Below are 19,178 nucleotides of genomic sequence, written 5' to 3'. Positions count from 1 at the left end.
TAGTTGAGAACTTGACATTTCCTTTGAATTAAGACTGTGAGTTAAGTGGACATTTCCTCTTAGATGGATGGCTATTCTGGGCCTCCCCACAGCTAATCACACCATAGCCTTCGATCTCACCTGTTCCTTTCATATGCACAGTCTCTGCTTGAAATTTGCCAGCAGGTCCTCAATAAAGAAATAGCCCTGATTGCTCATTAAAAGCAAGAGAGAAAGCAATTAAAATACAAAAGGCAGAGCAAAGCTTAACACTCAGAAGTTGAAAGTTGACCAAGCATTGTTGAAGGCTGGGAACCAACATAAAATGTGTTTAGGGTGGTAAAAATTGAGGACCCCAGTCAGAGAAACCAAGTGTGCAAACAGACTGGGTATCCCTGTCACAGGAAGAGAAGACCAAGCAGGCACTGGAGCCACAGCAAGCCCGATGCCCAGCATTTAGTTTTTCAATTTCATTTCATTTCAATTCAATTACATTCATTCAGTTCACTGAAGTGAGCTAAACGGGAAGCATTATTTTCTTTAAAAAAAAATGTTTTCTTTTTATTTTTTTTTCTCAGCAAAGCTCATATTTTAGACAGGGCCGGCATTCACAAGGATTTAAACTCTGCAGAGAAACAGAGGTCTGGTTGCAAGGACCCCAAACTTGATCTCAAGTTCTACTATTGCTTTCTTGAAATTAAGAACAAGGGATCCTGCACCTCCATTTTGCAGCAGCCAACACACATTATTGATTATTAGAACACAGACACTCTAGATGCCTCTACCTCACTCCCAGAAATCTTGTCATGAACCCCTTGCATGTGGACTCGCTCTCTCCCTCTCTCCCCTTCTGTCCTTCTGCCTCTCTTTGCCTCTCCCCTTTTGGTACTGAAAAAAAGGGTTGGGGAGCTGTGTTGTGTGGCCTTGTCATCCTTCCCCCTTGCAGATGCAAGGCAAAGCAATAGTCCTACCTGTTCCTGACTTCACTCCCTTTAGTACATAGGCTATGTCAGACTAGATTACTTGGTATGAAACTTGCCCCCTCCTGAAAATCTATAGAAGTCAGCAACTCCCTTAGTTCTCAGAATATAGATGGAAGGCTTTCTCCTCCCCATCACTTCTGCCTGTGGCCATGGTGTTGGTATTTTATCTCTCCTGATAGTCTAGGAACTGTAGTGTCTTTCCCCTTTGCATCTCCATCATGCTGTACATGCTCTTCCTTCAAATACAGCTCCATTTGGACCTGAAGGCCTGCTCACCATCTTCAGGTCCTCACATCCCCACAGAGTTCTTCTGGAGGCAATTAAATGTCAGCTACTTTCTGTGAACCCACATCTTAAGTTACAATATCGAAGATTCTTTCCTTTGGCCAAATTCTGGGCAAATCGCTGAATATTCTCCTAGGTCCATCTTTGAAACTCAGTTTGGGGCCAATAAATTTGCACGGTCAGTTTAGCAAGAACCATTCAACCTTGATATCTGATCATCCTTGATGTCTAGTCAGTCAGGTCTAGACATCCTTGATGTCTCTAAGCCTCTACTACCAAGTAAGCAGTTTAGTGAGACAGCAGAGTAACATTAACATATTAAAGAAGGCAGTTGACCAAAAACACTTGAAACTTTTCACCTGGGCTACCTGTGAAAAACAACAGGAGAGAAGGCAGGCACTGCATGAATGACCTATAAATGACCGTGAGTCTCATGGTTCAGCACATTTGAACACATGCTTTTTACTCAGCTTATCCTCTCACTCCTGTTCTCAGAATGATTTCCTTTTTCTTAATAAATTCTGTTTCTATGCCCAATCATGTATCTTTGGTGCAATCCTTTGCCCTGGGACACAAGAACCCCGGAAACTCCAGCAGATGCTCTTGAAACTTGTGTGGGTGCCTGTAACAGCATCTCTTGGGCAGTGATAATCATCTTGGCCTGTCTTCAGCAGGAATTTTGTTAGGGTAATTTAGCTAGAATCCCTCTGTTAGAGCTAATCTTGTTGACAAACGTCAACTTGACATACGTCAGACTGACCTATGGAAAGGTCTTGGGGGGTACATTATCCTGACTGTTAATTGATGTGGAGGGTACTAACCCACTGTGGGCAGTGGCATCCCTATGCAGGTGGTCTGGGCACTATATGGAAAGTACCCGAACTACTTACTTGGAGGGTGCCAGTAAGTAGTCTTTCTCCTTGATCTCTACTTTAGTTCCTGTCTCTAGTTTCCTGCCTTGACTTCCTGCTCTGGCTTTCCTAGATGATGGGCCTGTAAATCCAAACATTTTCTTCCCCAAGATGATTTTGATCAATGTTTTATCATAACAACAAAGCAAACTAAACCCTCCTCTTTCGCCTGGTATTTCTAATTAGTAATTTTCTACTCATTGACCACTCTATCCCTTGAGCATTACTTCCTTGCTGTCTATGCTGTAGTTTTAGTTGCACCCTGTATCTCTCTCCTATGGTAAAGCCTCACTGTGTGGTCCCTATGCCATTCCAATGGTTCTAAACAGTCTACCTTTCTGGGCTATAACAAACAGCAATGGGCGTATTTTCTTTAATATTCCAGTCTTTCTTGCTATTAGAATCAGTAAACATTCCAACCAAATTCATCCTTTTTATACCTTGTGCCAGAACCCAAGATGGAACAAATGTCCCTTCCCCAGCCCCCTGCAAGGCTCTATTGTTTTCACTTGCCAATCGGATCAGAGTTGGACCAAAAGAACACTCATGGTTGATTATAGGTAAAAATAAAAATCCTAGGTAGAATTTCCGAGGAATATTTGTGGTTGACCCTAAGTATTTGTGTAAAAATCTGTCTCCTTTCAAATTGTTCTGCTCCTGGGTAAGTAGCAAAGAACCACTATTACCACAGAACAATGTACTAAGAAATAAAATTCATCCTAGGTGTTAATTAGCTCAATATTTATCTCATCTAATATGCAAATTAAGACACTGTGGTCTCATTAGCGTCATCTGAATTTCCTTTAAGCAAAACTAAATCAATGCAAGAAACAGAGAAAAAGGAGGGGAAAAAACAAACATCAGTATTTCTCTTTGAAGCTAATGAGGATGCGGTTTGGTTCTTCTTTTGTTATAAGGTAGCAAGCTAGGAAAAACATTATAAATATGGAAAGTGTGGCCTGACCTCATCTATCAGAAGCAAGAGCACAACCTTGATGATGTGTACTTATTAGGCTTTCTGCATCGAACTTGTCTGCTGGGTTGGGGTCTATGAAGCAGATGGTTGAGCTTGCAATGGGGAGATTAACAAAAGAAGGAGATGCTGCCTTGGAGAGCCCACTCAAAGAACAGATGTTACCTCCAAGAGAGAAGCAGGAGAATATTATTTTAATGCTATGAATCTTGAAAATAAGAAACTGTATCTCAAACTCAAAAAGAGCAAAGAGACTTAATTCCTAAATTTTGTTCCTTCTACCCACACCCACCTCCATTTTAGGATTACATAATAATGAATCATCAAATACCCACATTGTATTCAAAAAGGGAGGCTACATGTGCTGGGGAACAAAATGATGATACAAAGTTATAACTCTAGAAGTCTCTCAGCATTCTAAGTCTTGGGCGAGCTATTAAGAATTCCACATTAATCAAGCTCAGGTTATTAACCCAAGATACTGAAACTGGAGTTAAATTTTAGTCTGTTAGAGGTCCTGGGGCCCCACAGGCTGGCCATACTTTGCATCTTCTTTGCCCTTCTACCTGATGTTAGGAGCTAACAGGGAACACATGTTGGGTCCCCAAAGTCTTTCATCCTTTTCCTTGCAGCCTGGGAATCAGACTTAACTTGACCATAGCATCTATTATAGCTTATTGGTTAATTAAAGCCTGTAGCCTCATGGCAAAGAGCCTCTTTTATCCACTGAATACCTGTAAGAAGCAGAACTCAATTTAGTGGTAGAACTTAAATCTCTCCACTCATCCTCTCCTGCTCTATGTTTTCCTCTGTTTTCTTCCTCGTGTTAACAATTCTATCCTGAAAGAGATTCACTTCGGTACCCTTTTCTCTTACCTACCCCCTTACCACTCCATCCCCCAAGCCTAAAATAGGCTGCAGACAAGTTAGTAATAAAGCATCAGAGCTATTCAAAGGACCATCAATTTGAAAAGATAGAGGTTGTTCAACCTCAAATCTGCATATTGAAGGTCTCAGGGCAGGAAAGACCTTTAGTAGGAATGGAAAGAAGAGCAGGGCTTATGCCACTGTTTTGTTTGTTTGTTTGTTTGTTTGTTTTTGACAGGATGAAACATTGCAATGGACCTTCACCTCTTGCAACTGGTTCCTATATTTCCTTAAATCACTTCTCTACTAGCTAAAACCTCAAACTGATTTACAGAATCAAGGTGAGTTACAAAGGCCACAAGGTGTTCTAGGTTTCTTAAAGCTAATGCTTCACAGGTAACATCTTCCTTGGAATCTACGTGCCACCCAATGTCAATCTTGCTAAACAATGAAGAAGAAGTGGCAGGATGCATGGGGGCAGGGTGCAGATAAAAAAATGAAAGTTAACTTCAAAGGCATGCCCTGCCATGATAGGATTATAGGCGACTATCCAAATAGACCTCTGGCATATGGATTATTTGGAGCTGCCATTTTAAAACACTACAGCCACACAAGAGGCCCTGAGAAAATTACTCTGTTGTAAGAGACGTTTATATGTGTAAAGGACATCACTGAAGGGTGCTACCCTCTCTACACTGAAGGGAAGAACTAGATCTCTATAGACCACAATTCTATGAGAAGGTGACAATTCACTTTTGGTAATATTCACTTTTATTTTACAGTGCTTTCCTGGCCATCTTGTCTCAGTCAGGGCTTGTCCTTTCCTTCCCCCAGTGCTTCTAGGAAAGGTACTCAAGCCGAAAGTCTGAAATAACTCCTTAGACTAGAATAGATCCTTAACATCTATTGTAGAGATTTACTCATTTCACTTTGTGATTTCCCATGCACATAGAACACAGTCTTATATTTAAAAATCTATTTTTTCTAATATTAATCTACCTTTTGGTCAAGGAAGTCTCTGCACAGACACAAGTAAGGTGAAGGATGAAATGGCCGTTCTTCCTTTACAATATGCCTCAGCTCTCACTTCCAAACTAGCTCAAGAAGACCTTATTTTATCTGCTTCTCTCTCTCTTTTAGCAGGTGATGACATTTGGTTCAGGGTGGTAGGTCACTAGTCCAAGGTCATGCAGCTCAAACTTTGCCCAGGCAGAACAGGCAGATCAAAGGAATATGGCAGGCCACAGGGGGGCAGTCTAATTAATGAGGCATCCTGAAGGCAGTAACAGAAAGGTTGAAAGGGGATGAGACTCCTCTTCTCTGGCATATACCTTGCAGATCCTCCACTTTCTAAGGCCGCAACCCCCAGGTGGTCCTCTGCTCTCCTCCCATTTCCTGATTTTGACAAGTTACTTAAGAGCCATGTTGTGAGCACAGTCTACTCTCCAGGGCAGGAGGAGACCCTGTCTGCATTCCAACACTCATTGCGCCTGAAAACAGAAAACCGCTTCTGCAGGCAGGCAGAAGCTGATTTCCATAGGTCGCAGGTGGTGTCAAGTGTCACAGGCACTGAACAAGAAGAATTCTCTGCTTTGGTGACCAGGGACCAGCTACAGAAGCAGGAAGATGGCTCTCGGAGGCTTTGAGAGGAAGCAGGAGAAAGAGGCCACAACCTTCCTATGACCTTTGGCTCATAAATGACAGACTCCCCAAAGCACTTCTGTCTAGTCGGAGTCTGTTACCTGTGAGCTCAGCCTTTGCTTAAAGCCAAGCTGCTGAGCAGAAGGCAAGGTAAATGGATGTGTCTAGGTCATAGTGGGGGTCTTGTGACACCACTTCCCTCACTGCCGATGAATCCAGAACCAAGTGAGGGACACATGAACCATCAGGAAGTTCTGTGGACAGAAGTTCTGAAACTGGAACCTTTATATCTCATACTAGAACTTCCAGGATGCTTCTTGTTTTCACATTTAAAAAATGTAATTACATAACTCCCCTCCTTTTCCTTCCTCTAGCATTTCCCTTGCCTCTTCCCTCCAATCCCTATCATGTCCCCCCAACTTCTAAAATTGATAACCTCCTATTGGCTTACTTTTGCTGAATCTATAATGTATTATAGACATAAACAATCATAGAAACACAATCTATTTAATTTATTTTTGTTGTTTGTTTATATAAGGTTTCAGGACTGACAGTTGTGTATTGAATAATCAGTTGGGGAGCTCATCCCTGGGAAAGGCCAATTCTCCTCAACAAGCATCATTAGGCGCCTATAGTTCTTTGTCTGGGGAGGAGATCCCTGAGATTTTCACCCCTCTGAGTCAGCATGTCTATTGACATTGCCATTGTTCAGGTCTTGTTTACACAGCCATTTCCAAGAGAGGCAGTTATATACAAGACTTCATGGTATTTTGAGTCTTACAGTTCTTCAGCCCCCTTCTTCTGCAGTGTTCTAAAGGGGGCTTTCTAAATGGTCTTGACACGTTCTCATCCACTGAGCTCTGCAGCATTATATGTTCAATGGGTGGGAAGCCTGAAGCCCCCAAAGGTAAAAGGGGGGGGGTTGTGAGAGTGGGAGAGCCAAGCAAGCAGGGTGGGAGATCTGTGCCACCACCTTAGCTCTCTGCTTGTGTTTTCAACACTAAATAGTCATTGTTATTCCCATTTTAAGGACTGAGAAACTGAGACTAAGCATGCTAAAAAAGGAAAGAGGATTGGAGCATCTGTTGAGTGCCTCCTGTGGTAGGGCATGGGAGACACAAGTAAGAAGACCCTGAAAAATAGAAACTAATAGGAGAGAAAAGCTGGTGGCTTGGGAATTCCACATACAGAAAGAAACTTAGTGGAGATGATGGGTGCTTCCTCCTCCACAGGCAGAAAAAGTAAACATTACATGATCGTTTGCCTGTCAAAATAATACCCTTATTCCTATCATAGGACTAGAGCTATAGCAGCATTCTGGAAAGACGGCAGAGCTGAATTTAAACTGAACTTATGTCCCTACCAAGGTGGGAGAGGTCATTGCCTGCTCACTTGAGTGTGAATGGAAAGGGTTTTTTGCTGTTGTTGGCTAGCCTTGAACTTGTGGTCATCCTGCCTCATCCTCCCAAGTTCTGGGATTACTGGTGTGCACCAACACTCGTGGCCTGAAAATGGGTTTTGAAGCCTAACGTTGCATGGAGTTTCTGTGTCTTTTGCTGTTTGTGCATCTGCTGATTGATGATGTGTTTGGTTTCTTTTTTTTTTCTCGTTCAATAAACTTGTTAACATCAACTTGCCTTCAGAATGATTGCCTTGGGTCTCTTTAAATTATGTAATAGATTTTACAAAATGAAATATACATAAGGAATAGGCAAGATATAAAACAAAATCATAAAACTCAAGCCCACGTGAAGACCACTTGCCTTGAGAAGGAGATTGTCATTAACATGCTGGACTCTGAATGTTGCTCTCTCAGAATTTGCCTCCCAGCCATGTAGTCCATGCAACTAATTTTAATGAAATTCATTAAAAAATTATACTTCATTGGATGCTGTAGATCTTAGTGATTCATTGACTCCTGTCCCCATTTCACAGGCATAGATGTTAAGCCTGGAGGGATTAAAATAAATCACTCTGTCAGCATGTGTTTAGCAGAGGCAGGATGTGGACTTGTCTCATCCTCCTGCCCCCCGGAAGTGATATACTGTACAATTCCAGGAGCCCCCCTTTTGCTGGCAGGATGTAGATTGGTGCCCTTCTCCCAAGGTCGTGTCCTGTAGGACCCACCAAACCCCTGCTTCTTCTACCTCTTTGCACATCACATAGAATGGAGGCATCTTCAAATGTCTGCCAGGACCCAGTCCCCACGTTTTAGGAAACTTGACACGGCTATTTGTTTTATTTCCCATGATTTTATTTGCCACAGTGAGCCTCCACATACAGGTACCGTCCTGCACAAATTATACTTCGAATTACAGGAAAAATATCTTTTTTTTTTTTTGTCCCAGTACCTGGAACAAAATGTAAGCACTAAATGATACAAGAGTAGGAAGATGATGGTGATGAAGTTGAAATGAGATTTCAGCTGTTAACCAGGGATGCTGTGCGACTGTATTCACTTGAATGGGATTTAAATGCAGCAAGAGTAGGGGAAGGGAGGACTGTGCTCACTGAGTACTGGCAACAAGCCAACGCCCAGAAGAATTTTTTTTTTATGCGGCCCTGGAAGCAGTAGACTTGTAATCCCCACTTTACAGCTGGGCACACTGAGAATTTAAGTATCAAAGGACGCAAGCTGGTCACTTCGTTAGTTCAAGCACTTTTCTTCTGGGCCAAGCTCCTTGGTCTTTCAGAATTATGGATTGATTACTTCTGCCTGCTCAGAGGGGAAACTCATCTAACATCTACTGAGTGTGAAACTTACAGGTGAGAGAAGAATCGGAGTGTGAGGACTTCCTACCCGGGCAAACAGCCAGATCTCCAGAGCACGGGAGGGATGTCAGAGGTCATTGCCCATCTTCCACTGCTTTTCTTCCCTAAGTCCTTAAAAGAAGCAGCATCCGATGAAGAGCCTCACAGGGGCCACTCACTTCCAATGCTGCCCTTCTGAGACAGGCGAACTGTGAAGGGGCGCTCAAGTCTGCACACACATTGCCACGTGACGGTCACAGGCCAATTCTTAAAAGTCTGAATAAATCTTTGGTCTTGGCATACTTGAAATGTACTGAAAATCTGTGGTTATAATTAGGGGAGTTCTCACAGGGCCTGCACCCAGTTTCCCCTAATGCTGCTATGAAAGGTTTGGCAACATGAAAACATTAACATCAGTACATCATGGTGAACTACACTACAGGCTGTATTTGGATATCACCACTTTTTCTACTCACAGTTTTTTTTTTTATTCCAGGATGCAATCTAGATTACTAGATGCTAATTTAATTATTTTAAATTCCCGAACTTTGGAAACATCTCATTCGTCCACTAGCTGGGTAAAGAGATTTTGAAAGGACCCCAGGGAATAAACAGATGGTGCGTGAGCACTAACTATGTGCTATCACTGTTGCTCAGCTGTTTTGAGGGGCTGTCACTGCTCCCTAACCCTAACCCACCTGCACAGTTAGCCTGGTAACTGCTAAACCTTCCTTTGAGTCTGCAGAGCCCAGAGTACAAGGTGGCTTCCTCACTTCTCCCCTGAGTCTTTAGCTGTCTGAAGATGCCTGTGTGAAAACTACAAGACTTAAACTTCAGGAAGTAAGGCTCCATTGCCATGTCCTAGAGAGTAAGTATTAAGGGCCTGTGGGTCCCAATTGATGAAGTCCTTGCTGATGAAGACACCTTCCCCACATTCAGTCCACATTCCAGTCTGTTGTTCAGCTGTATCTTTTCTGTCTCCCAAATCATGGATCATTAAAAACAAACAAACAAAAAAAACATGAAAAGCTTTAGGATAAGTTGGGAAGAGGATCAGCAATAGTAGGAGGAAGATAAGAGAAGTAACAGGAAAGGAATACGATCAAAATATATATAATTTTATATAGATATGAAAATGTTATGATAGATACATCATGGTAATACATTAATTAATAATAAATGTACTTATTTTTTAAAAAACCTTCAAGCTCCTATACTCACTCCCTAAAAGTTCAGTTTTGAGGCAGTGGTCTGTTCTATAGTCTCAAGATTGCCAGCTCTTGAACAAACCTGATTTCTTCCTATCAAACCTGTCTCTTGAATATTGACCTTCAGGTAGCAGATAGTCATATTACTAAGCAACACAGACTTACCAAAAATTTGTGAGAATACATATTTTTAATATATGGGAAAGCCTAAAAATGGTGCCAGTGCCACAGGACCTCCTTCACCCATCCTCTATATACATTTCCACTATCATTATATCAAGAGAATCAACATACAAAGTCACAAGATGCATATTATGGTGTTGTACACACTTATACACTCACGTGTTGTGTGTGTGTGTGTTGTATCCCTCTATACAGAAAACACATACAGTAACATATTCCATTCATTACAAAGGATGTGTTTCAAATCAGCCGAGAGATGCTAGACAATTCAGTGAATGATTGAGAGCCCCTGGCTATTCATTTGACATAACCGATTTGATTACTACCTAGTTTCTACCTAATACCATTCACAAAGTTCCAGAATTATTAAAGTGTCAAATATTGAACAATATATTGAATGGCTAGAAGAAAGAGGAATGTACTTATAATATTGAGTAACAGACCTTTTAAACACAAATACTATGAAAGGAAGGAACAAAATATTGGATTGAAAAATTAAATGAAAAAACACACTCCAAATACATAGCAGTCCAAAGACTGATAATGGGAATACCTAAAAAAAAAAAGCCTGATCAATAAGTAAAGGCCTAAACACAACACACACACACACACACACCAAAACCCTGATGATTCTTTTTTTTTAATTATTCCTTTTTTGTTCTTTTTTTAAACTTTTATTAATTACACTTTATTCACTTTGTATCCCCCCATAAACACCTCCCTCCTCCCCTCCTAGTCCTACCTTCCCTCCCCCTTCTTCACGGATGCCCCTCCCCAAGTCCACTGATAGGGGAGGTCCCCCTCTCCTTCCTTCTGATCTTAGTCTATCAGATCTCTTATTGGCAATTCACACAGACAGAAGCATAGTCAGGGACATTGAAGCATATTTATTTTTCACTGGTTATCAGGACACAAAATTCCAAGCAACCGTGAGATACCATCTTCATTTTGGTTGCCATGGGTCAGATAAATATGAATCAACCTGAGGTTTTTGTGAGGGGTGATGAATAGGGATCTCTGCCTAGCTTTGAAGAGCTTAAATGGACTGAACTATCAGAAAGAATAGCAGCAGAAGCAGGTTGATCCAATGATAACTCTTGTTTCACCATCAAAGGCAAATGCCACATCTGCAGACGACAAACTGTTGGAGTGCCTCCCAGGAGGATCACGTGTAAAGGCTCCAGCTGGAGATATGTGTGGTGGTAGAATCTCCAGAAAGATGGAATTTTGTAGGAGGCCTGTCCTTGAAGAGGATATTAGGACACAAATGCCTCTTTGCTTTCATTTGTTTGTTGTAGGTTTTGTTGTAGTTGTTTTGGTTTGATTTGGTTTGGTTTTGCTAAGTATAAGCTCTGATGTTTTAACTCCACCATGTGCTTTTACATGACATAGTGCTTCCGTCATTCAGGAAGCCTATAGGTAATGCCCCTGCCTGATCTGGAATCAGAACCTTCAAAACTGTGCACCAAAATCAACCTTTTCTCCTTAGTAGCTAATTTTGCGAGTGTGGACTAAAGTAACAGAAATTTGGCACAGCTGTTATGTTTCCGGCCTCTAAGTGTGTGCATGTGGTGCCTGAAACATGGAGGCAGAGCTTTGAGGCTCTTGCTGCTCTGCAAAGCAATTTGTTCTGGACTCTAAAGATCCAGGTCAGACTTGGCAGTGTTAGAAACGAAAGTAACTCAGAAGCTGCAGCCTCAAGTTGGAACTGTCTCTAGAGAACCAATGCTGTTTGATTAAGGAGGAATGAATTAAAAACAGAGGAGGAGCATAGGGATGTTTTCCTGGTGGGTGCCATGTCATTGCGTACACATACTGTATCCAGGTGTTGCTTTCCCATCCTCACTCGCCACCATCCCCATACTGAAGGCAAACCTCCAAAATCAGTGAATGAGAGATTCGATTCAGCGAAGGGCACAAGACTTGCAGCTATAAGCATGGTGAAGCTCTTGCTGTTAGCCTTTCACACTGAGTGTCTGACAATTTATAGTCCAGCCTCAGAGCCTTTGCTGAGAAAAACCTTGTCTCTGCGTTTCTTAGGGCCAGCTGCCAGGTTGCATCCTCAACCTGGAAGTACCTCTAAGGATGCTTTCAGGAAGGACTGCTCTCCCTCACTCTACCAAACCCCTTCCATTCATTACAGGGTCTGAACACCCAGAAGCCCTGACATGGAACCCGCAGCAGCCATACTTTGTCTTCCACAGGAGCCAGTGTTGCCATCCTGGAGAAAGGCCGAGCATTTCAGGCTCCATCAAGGAGCATTGCATGACTTATGAGGTTTATTTAGAGCCTAGGAGTGCCTTCCCTGTGGTGTAGAGAAGCTAGGACTCCTCCTGGCTAAAGGCCTGGACAATTATGTGCTGGAAGATTGGCTGGCAAGAAGCTAGGAGGCTCTCTCCAAACTGCAATGCAATTTGTTTGGAATCCAGAAGTCCAGGCCAGGAGTTGGGGATATTGGGCAAGACAGTACTGAAGACCTTAAAGATATTCATAAAGAAGTTCAAATGCCTTCACATCGGTGCCAAGGGGATCACTCCTAAAGGCGGTGCAAGTAGTGAAGTACATGATCCTTAAATGGTGGTAGCCTACATTAGTCAGAAAGCTTGGAGGCTGAATGTTCAAACCCATTTCGCTGCTAAGAACATTCTGTTGCTGCTGATGCTGAATTCCCTAGAGATACTGTATTCCCTTGTCTGTAGTGACAGTGGGTCTCACTGCCTATACTGTACTGCAATTCTTTATCTGGAGACCTGGTTTAAAAACAGAACAAAATAAAACTACTGCTGGTTTAACCCATGGGACAAGACTTCAAAGGATGCAGCTGTCTGCTGGTTGGTCTGTCAACTTGATTGAGTTGGGAAGTACCTGGGAAGTTAGAAAAACACAACTCTGGGGGTAGGAGAGGGCCTTTCCAGGAATGACTAGGTCCACAGGGCTCTTACCTAAGCAGCCTATGATTGCTTGTAGAAATCATAAGATGGTGGCATTGCCAGGAGGTGGTAGTGGTGCCAGGCAGGAAGTGGTGCCTGGCTGGAAGAAGCTGACCGTTACAGTTGTGTATCCATATCTTGCCCTCCCCAGTTTTTGTATTCCATGTTTTCTGTCTGCCAGGAGTTGAAAAGCCTACTCTACTACATGATTCCACAGTCATGATGTGCTACCCAAGCATATGGGGCCAGCAACCAGGCGTGTCCCATCCCAGGGTAATCTCAGCAATACTCCAGAGTCACTCTGGCTGGGCAGTTGTCTTATGCCAAGAGCTCACTCATTCCCTAAGAACCCCAGCCCACCCTCCCACACTGCAGAGGGAGAAACTTTAGTGCCTGTGCGTTTATTTGTACCATTTCCTCAGGTTCTGACACCAGATAAAACTCAGGTTTTATCCTCTGTAGCTTTAAATCTAACCCATGCCATAGGTCTCCTAGATACATAATACTGTGGGGCCTCAGAGGTACAGTTCAAACACAACCACCTGTTTGGCTGAACTGTTTCTACTGCAAATCAGTCAACTTCTGTGCATGATAGTAACCCTTCATCCTTCATCCTTCTTCAAACTCCATCTCCATTGCTCCTTCCCTGGAGTACTCTGAGCTCACTAACATCTCAGATATATGCTATTGGCATCTCTACTGCAATGAACTACCTATATACCTAGGATGCTATATGTCTCACCACCCTGAGATCCCTGTGTCTGGATGCTTCATAGACTCTGGCTCATACTCAGTGGAAGAAAGAAAAAGAAATCACCAATTTGAGATTTCTAATTCGTTGGACAGCTAAAGACACTGGGAGGTTAAAGAGCTGAACCAAAGATCAAGGTCAGAGCTGCTTTGCAGGTGGGATTTAATGAATGATAGAGAAGAGCTTTTAGGGCCCGGACTACAGGTTGTAAAAGTACATAGAGGAATCTCTCTAGAGTGTGAAAGACTAGATATTGTCTCTCTCTTGGGACTGACAGATTGAAAATGAGAAGCCTGCATATAAAAGCTGGCATTCACAAAGCCACAGGGCTACTCATTCTGCTGCAGTATATCTTAATTAACCATGGAAAAAGAGGGTGAGTGACAGAAAACCTGGGCAGAAGCATCCCAGAAACTTTTCAGGGTCTTAGATGATTTCTACTATGTGTCAACACTGAAACAGACAGCTGGTGCATGGATGGGATTGAGCAGTCTATGGTAGAATCCTGCTCATACCAGTTCTATAGCTTCCCATATGGACCACATGGGCATTGCCTCATATCAGAACCTCACCTAAGCCAGGCAACTGCAAAAACCCCACATCTGGTAGATGCCTCACATCCTACTCCTGGAGCTTTTTGGTCAAATCATGATTCCGCATTTACTTCCTCTTTGGCACAGTGAAGTACTTTGTTCATTTCTTTGTTTAAAAAGGTGTGTGTGTGTGTGTGTGTGTGTGTAGGGGCTCACCCTTCCACTATGATTCCCATATGCTTCTAATTGCCACTACTCAACTGCCTCCAACCATAGAGTTTCACCTGCCCTTCTGGGTTCTGAGATTCACAAGAATAAGAGAGAACTGAATGATGGAAAACAAGAAGTAAGAATTTATTTCCCTTAATGAATTTACTTGGATGTCTCTTCCAAGGTCATTTAAAGGAATGAGAGAGAGAGTTCACATGTTTGTGTGAACTCAACGTCTCAGAGCCTTTAACAAGCAAACACACAGGGTGTATGGGCTGACTGTAAATCACCAGCTCTGGAAGGCTTACCATGTACCGTATTCTAGCCCCTCCTAAACTTGGATCCCCTCATTCTGCTAACAGACATTCTAAGTCCAGGTTTCTATGGAACATGGCTTCAAAAACTGTGGTAGGACAGAAAGCACTCCTAACTCTAGGTTAAATCCATGCTTGCCATATATCATAGGTCTATGGATAAAAATGTAAATGTTAATCATATCTGATTTATCATATTTTTTCTTTCTTACCTTTTTCTGAAATTTCTATAAGAAGCATTTTAATATCCACTCCTTCAGTTTATGAGTCAGGTGCTTACAATGTAAAATGAAACTTTGAAAACTCCTCACCAGTCCCTAGCCTTACCTCTTAAAAATATATAACCTTTGATATTTTCCACGTGAGGACTTTCAAAACACTTCATCAAGTATGATTTGTTTTTAAATCATGGTTTTGAGGACTGCCAGCTCTGGTTGTTGCTGGGAAACAGGTGAAAGTGGCCCTATGCATTAATGGCCCAGCACAGCGCTTGGTATATGACAGGCGCCCCATAAATATTGGTTAAAATTAGCCTCTTGCTTTGGGACTGGCAAGCTTAGGAGGGAGCCCTGTGCCAGTTGCTTCCAGAGATGATGACTTCCAGAAGTTGCTGCTCCATGCAGATTCAGAAAATTTATACCTTCTTGGTTCCTTGGAGCCTCTGAAAGCAAACAACTGCACAGAAGATATGTGTATCGCCACTTGAAGGGATCTCAAGGCTCCCAGGGAGTCCCTTTGCCTGCCAGGGACCAAAGTGCATTCCTGATGGTGATACCAAGAGAAATGTCTCTGCTCAAGGGAGCAACATTTGAACGGGAAGAAGTGAGAAGGATAGTGTCTCCACACCCCACAGGCAAGAGCTGTCTCTTCTTTCAAGCAGTTTCCTCCATCCCAGCCAAGCGCAGAAAGCTCCTCATGGATTTCCATCATGGTCAAATTGCTCATTTACAAAAAGTGCTGCTGCAGATGGGTAAGTCCCTACAAAACCATGCCAGGGACTCTTTAGGGCAGATCCTGCTACTTGGCATAACGAAGCCCTGATTACTACAGCATCGAAGGGTGTCGGTCTTGCCAGAGGCCTGCTTTTAATGAACTTTAACATCCAAAGCTGGCCCAGAGAATACAAGTTGGATTTTGCCCATCAATTGGAATTGATTACTTCTCAAAATTTGGGCCTTAGCTTGCAGGAAACATAGACAAAACACAACCAACTTTTGAGGGTTGGTTTGATTTCTTGGAGAAAAAGGAATTCCTTGCAGTCTGAGAGAATAATGGAAGACATTCTAGTGGACATAGTTTTCTTAAAGGAACTTGGGTGGGTACAAAAAGCTTAAGCAGACTCAGAGCTCGGGTAATGCCTGGAGTGTTTTTCATATATTTATTCTTATCCATCCATCTACCTATCAGAGCTTAGCAGTACCCACTGTGAGTTTCCTAGCACCCAGTGGTAGAAATGCTGACTGGCATGTGGTTTGATCCCTGGAACTACAATAAATAAATAAATACCCCATACCGATAGTTGGTCTCAGTTCAAGTATGAGGCCATGGGATGTCAAAGATGAGACAGCTTCTGTCCAATGAAGGGACCAAGCCACTGACAGTGATCAAAGCTCTTTCTGGAAGGATAGAAAAAGAATGTGTAGGGAGGCTTAAGAAGAGGCTGAGTTTTGAAAGATGAAATTTTGTTCTCTTGGGAGGAAAGGGAAGGAAGAAACATTCTTGACCTCCCCATTAACCCTTGAATGCACCCACCACTTTAACAGGATAATTAAATGCCTCCTTTGGTTTTATAGCTTAAAAGAAAATCTCAGAGTTGGCTGTTGATGGGCACCTGGCACTGTTCTTGGCCCACAGTGTCATGCTTCCCACATCATAGCCCAAACCCCTTGGTATCATCAGTTGTCTTTTGCATGCATGATTTTTGCCAACAGAACAGAACACAGTGCTGGAAGCTTATTGTGTCTTGGTCTTTGAAGAGCATGTAACACCATTTCAGGTGCATAGCAAGTACTCATCAAATGCTCTTTGAATGCAGAGGGAGAGGATGAGTGCAGTGACAAAGGCATGGCCTTGGAAGAATATAAGATTGGGATACATAAGAATGGCATCCACCAATCACCCACAGTATAGATAGATAACTCCTGTGGTTCTCACATGCACCATGGAAGGTTGCAGGGAAAAAAGTCGAGTCCCTGGAGAAGAAAGACAGCAGATTGAAGGGGTGCAGACCACAAATCTAAGCTTCTTGCCCCTTAGCTTCCCTGACTCTCCAATGTGCCATCTTGGGAATAATATGACATCATCAATGCTTCCGGGCTCAACAGATCTCATGAAGAGTTGTGGTGTGTAGGGGAGAAGGTTTGGTTAGTGGCCAACTACAGACCTGCAAGCTTTCTTCAGAGGTGCAAACTGAGAGAGAAGGCAGCAGCTACTACAGGGCTTAGAGATCGCAGCAAGACTGGTCTAAGCTAGGGATTGATATGGGCAGCTTTGGCAGTGATTGCTGAGTGGAACCAGCTGCTCCAAGCAAGTGAGAAACAAACTGGACAGGGACTAGGGGCAGCAATGGCAAAGAAAAGAACAAGCAGAGAAAGATGTGGCAAGAGAGTGGGAAAGTGGAAATAAAGAAGATAGGAAGGGAAAGAAACAAAGAATTGGTTAGAAAAGGAAAAACTTGAATGCAAACAGAGTCAAAAGAGATAAGCAAACAAGGAAGACATAGGCCAGGAGATAAGAGAGACAAAGGCAGAAAAAGAAGGTGACCAGAACCATGAAATAGTCTGAGAAAACTGGACAGTGGCCTCAGCCCTTCCTGGGGCTTTGATACCCACAGCCTTTCTATTTCACTTGGGCTGTCAATGTCTTCATCCTCATAGAGTCAACGTTGTTGAAATCCTCAGATACTCTACTCTCCTATAACACTTCAGGCCACACACAAGGTATGCTAAGTTTGCAGGAAGAAGAGGTTGGATGCAGGGTTCTGGACTTCTGATGACAACCTATTTATTACACCTAAGATCCTAGCCTTCCTTCTCCTCTTGATTGCCCATCGAACACTGAGTGACCAAACACTGGCTGTCCATCTTCAGGTTGGCTCATCCAAGTGTCAAGGCAAATTCCTAGACTGACAGAGGGATCTACAGTCTAGACACTGATGTCAAGCCCAGTTCTTTATTTGTATAAGTGGATTTTTCCTCACAGTCAACAGAATGCGGAGTCCTGTGAACAGTTTAATCCTGACTGGAATCAATGTGCCCTCTCTCTGCCTATCCTTGTCCCCAACAACCCTAGCTAATCATGCCAATAGAATAAGCTGATCCTCACACAGCTAATTTGCAGAATGCCCCTCCCTGACTGTCTCTTTCCCAAAGAGTACACAAAATTGTCCTGAGCAAGATGGCTAGTCTTACTTATATTTCATTTTCTGAATTACTGTTGTCCTAAGCTGGGGGAAGCCTGTCATTGCTCTCCCTTCTGTTTAACCTACAGATATCTATACGGTTTTCTCCAGAGCCTGCCAAAAGAGCCCTGTTTCAATTAACTTACAACTCCTTTTTAATGAGCAGGAGCATGAGGTAATAGTCATGTAAAGTTGGAAGGGGCCTTGGAGATCTTCTAATCCAACCAGAACATTCTATAGCCCAGGAGGGACACCAGGCCCAGACAGACAAGGTCAAAGCTATATAAAGTAGTCTACATTTATAGAGACGCTGGGACAAGAACTTGATTCTCCCTGTCCTTACATTTAGGGTGTTTTAGAAATTCCACTATTGTCTCTTTGCTTGCTTTTTAAAATCATTTATTATGCCATGATTGGCCTTACATTGTGCAGCTTTTGGTTTTAGATTCCTGAGAATTACCCCCTGTTGCTAGGGTTAGCAACTCATTTTATTTTAGAGTTAGCAACTCTTTTTCTACTTTCTGGAGTTCAAGGAAAACCAGCACCCACTGCCCACACCTACTCAGAGAACTGGGATGGAAACACTAGGAGTAGATACTCCAGCATGCACTATCTGATCTTTCCCCACAAAAAATTCTATGTACCCAACTATACCAAGCAGCTTTCTTTAAGACTACCACACAAACCCTTCATTATCACAGGGGATATTTCCTAAGACCTCAGCAGATGCCTGAAACCACATGATACCAAAATCTATAGAAAAGGTGTTTTATCCTCCATATGGTAAAGTTTAATGTGTAGATTAGACACGGTAAAAAATTAACAACAATAAATAATAAAATAGATCTAGGCATGGGGGTGCAAATCTGCTTTTCTAGCATTCAGGGGGATCAATTAGGATGATTATGAATACCAGCCACCCCAGGATACATAGAACTGTCTATATTATTTTTAAAAAGTTTATATGAATGTAGTTTCTCTCAAATATCATAGAGGCTATAGTACCCTTCTGGGGATGATCAGAGATGATCACATGATGAGATGCAGGGAGGTGGATGACATTCATTTGTGATATAATACTTGACTACCATTGACCATCTGCCATATGTCAGAAGGAAGATTATCTGCTTGGGTGGTCCTAGATCATGAAACCATGACAATGCCAGTCAGAAAGCATATATGGTATGTATACACGCAACAAAGCTATGACTCATATGCCAGGTGAGCTGATGAACACATCCCAAGTGAGATGGTATACT

This window comes from Meriones unguiculatus, chromosome 10, assembly GCF_030254825.1.
Source record: "Meriones unguiculatus strain TT.TT164.6M chromosome 10, Bangor_MerUng_6.1, whole genome shotgun sequence".
NCBI classification, from domain to species: Eukaryota; Metazoa; Chordata; class Mammalia; order Rodentia; family Muridae; genus Meriones; species Meriones unguiculatus.
The sequence above is the reverse complement of the archived record's forward strand: the minus strand, read 5'-3'. Positions refer to the sequence as shown.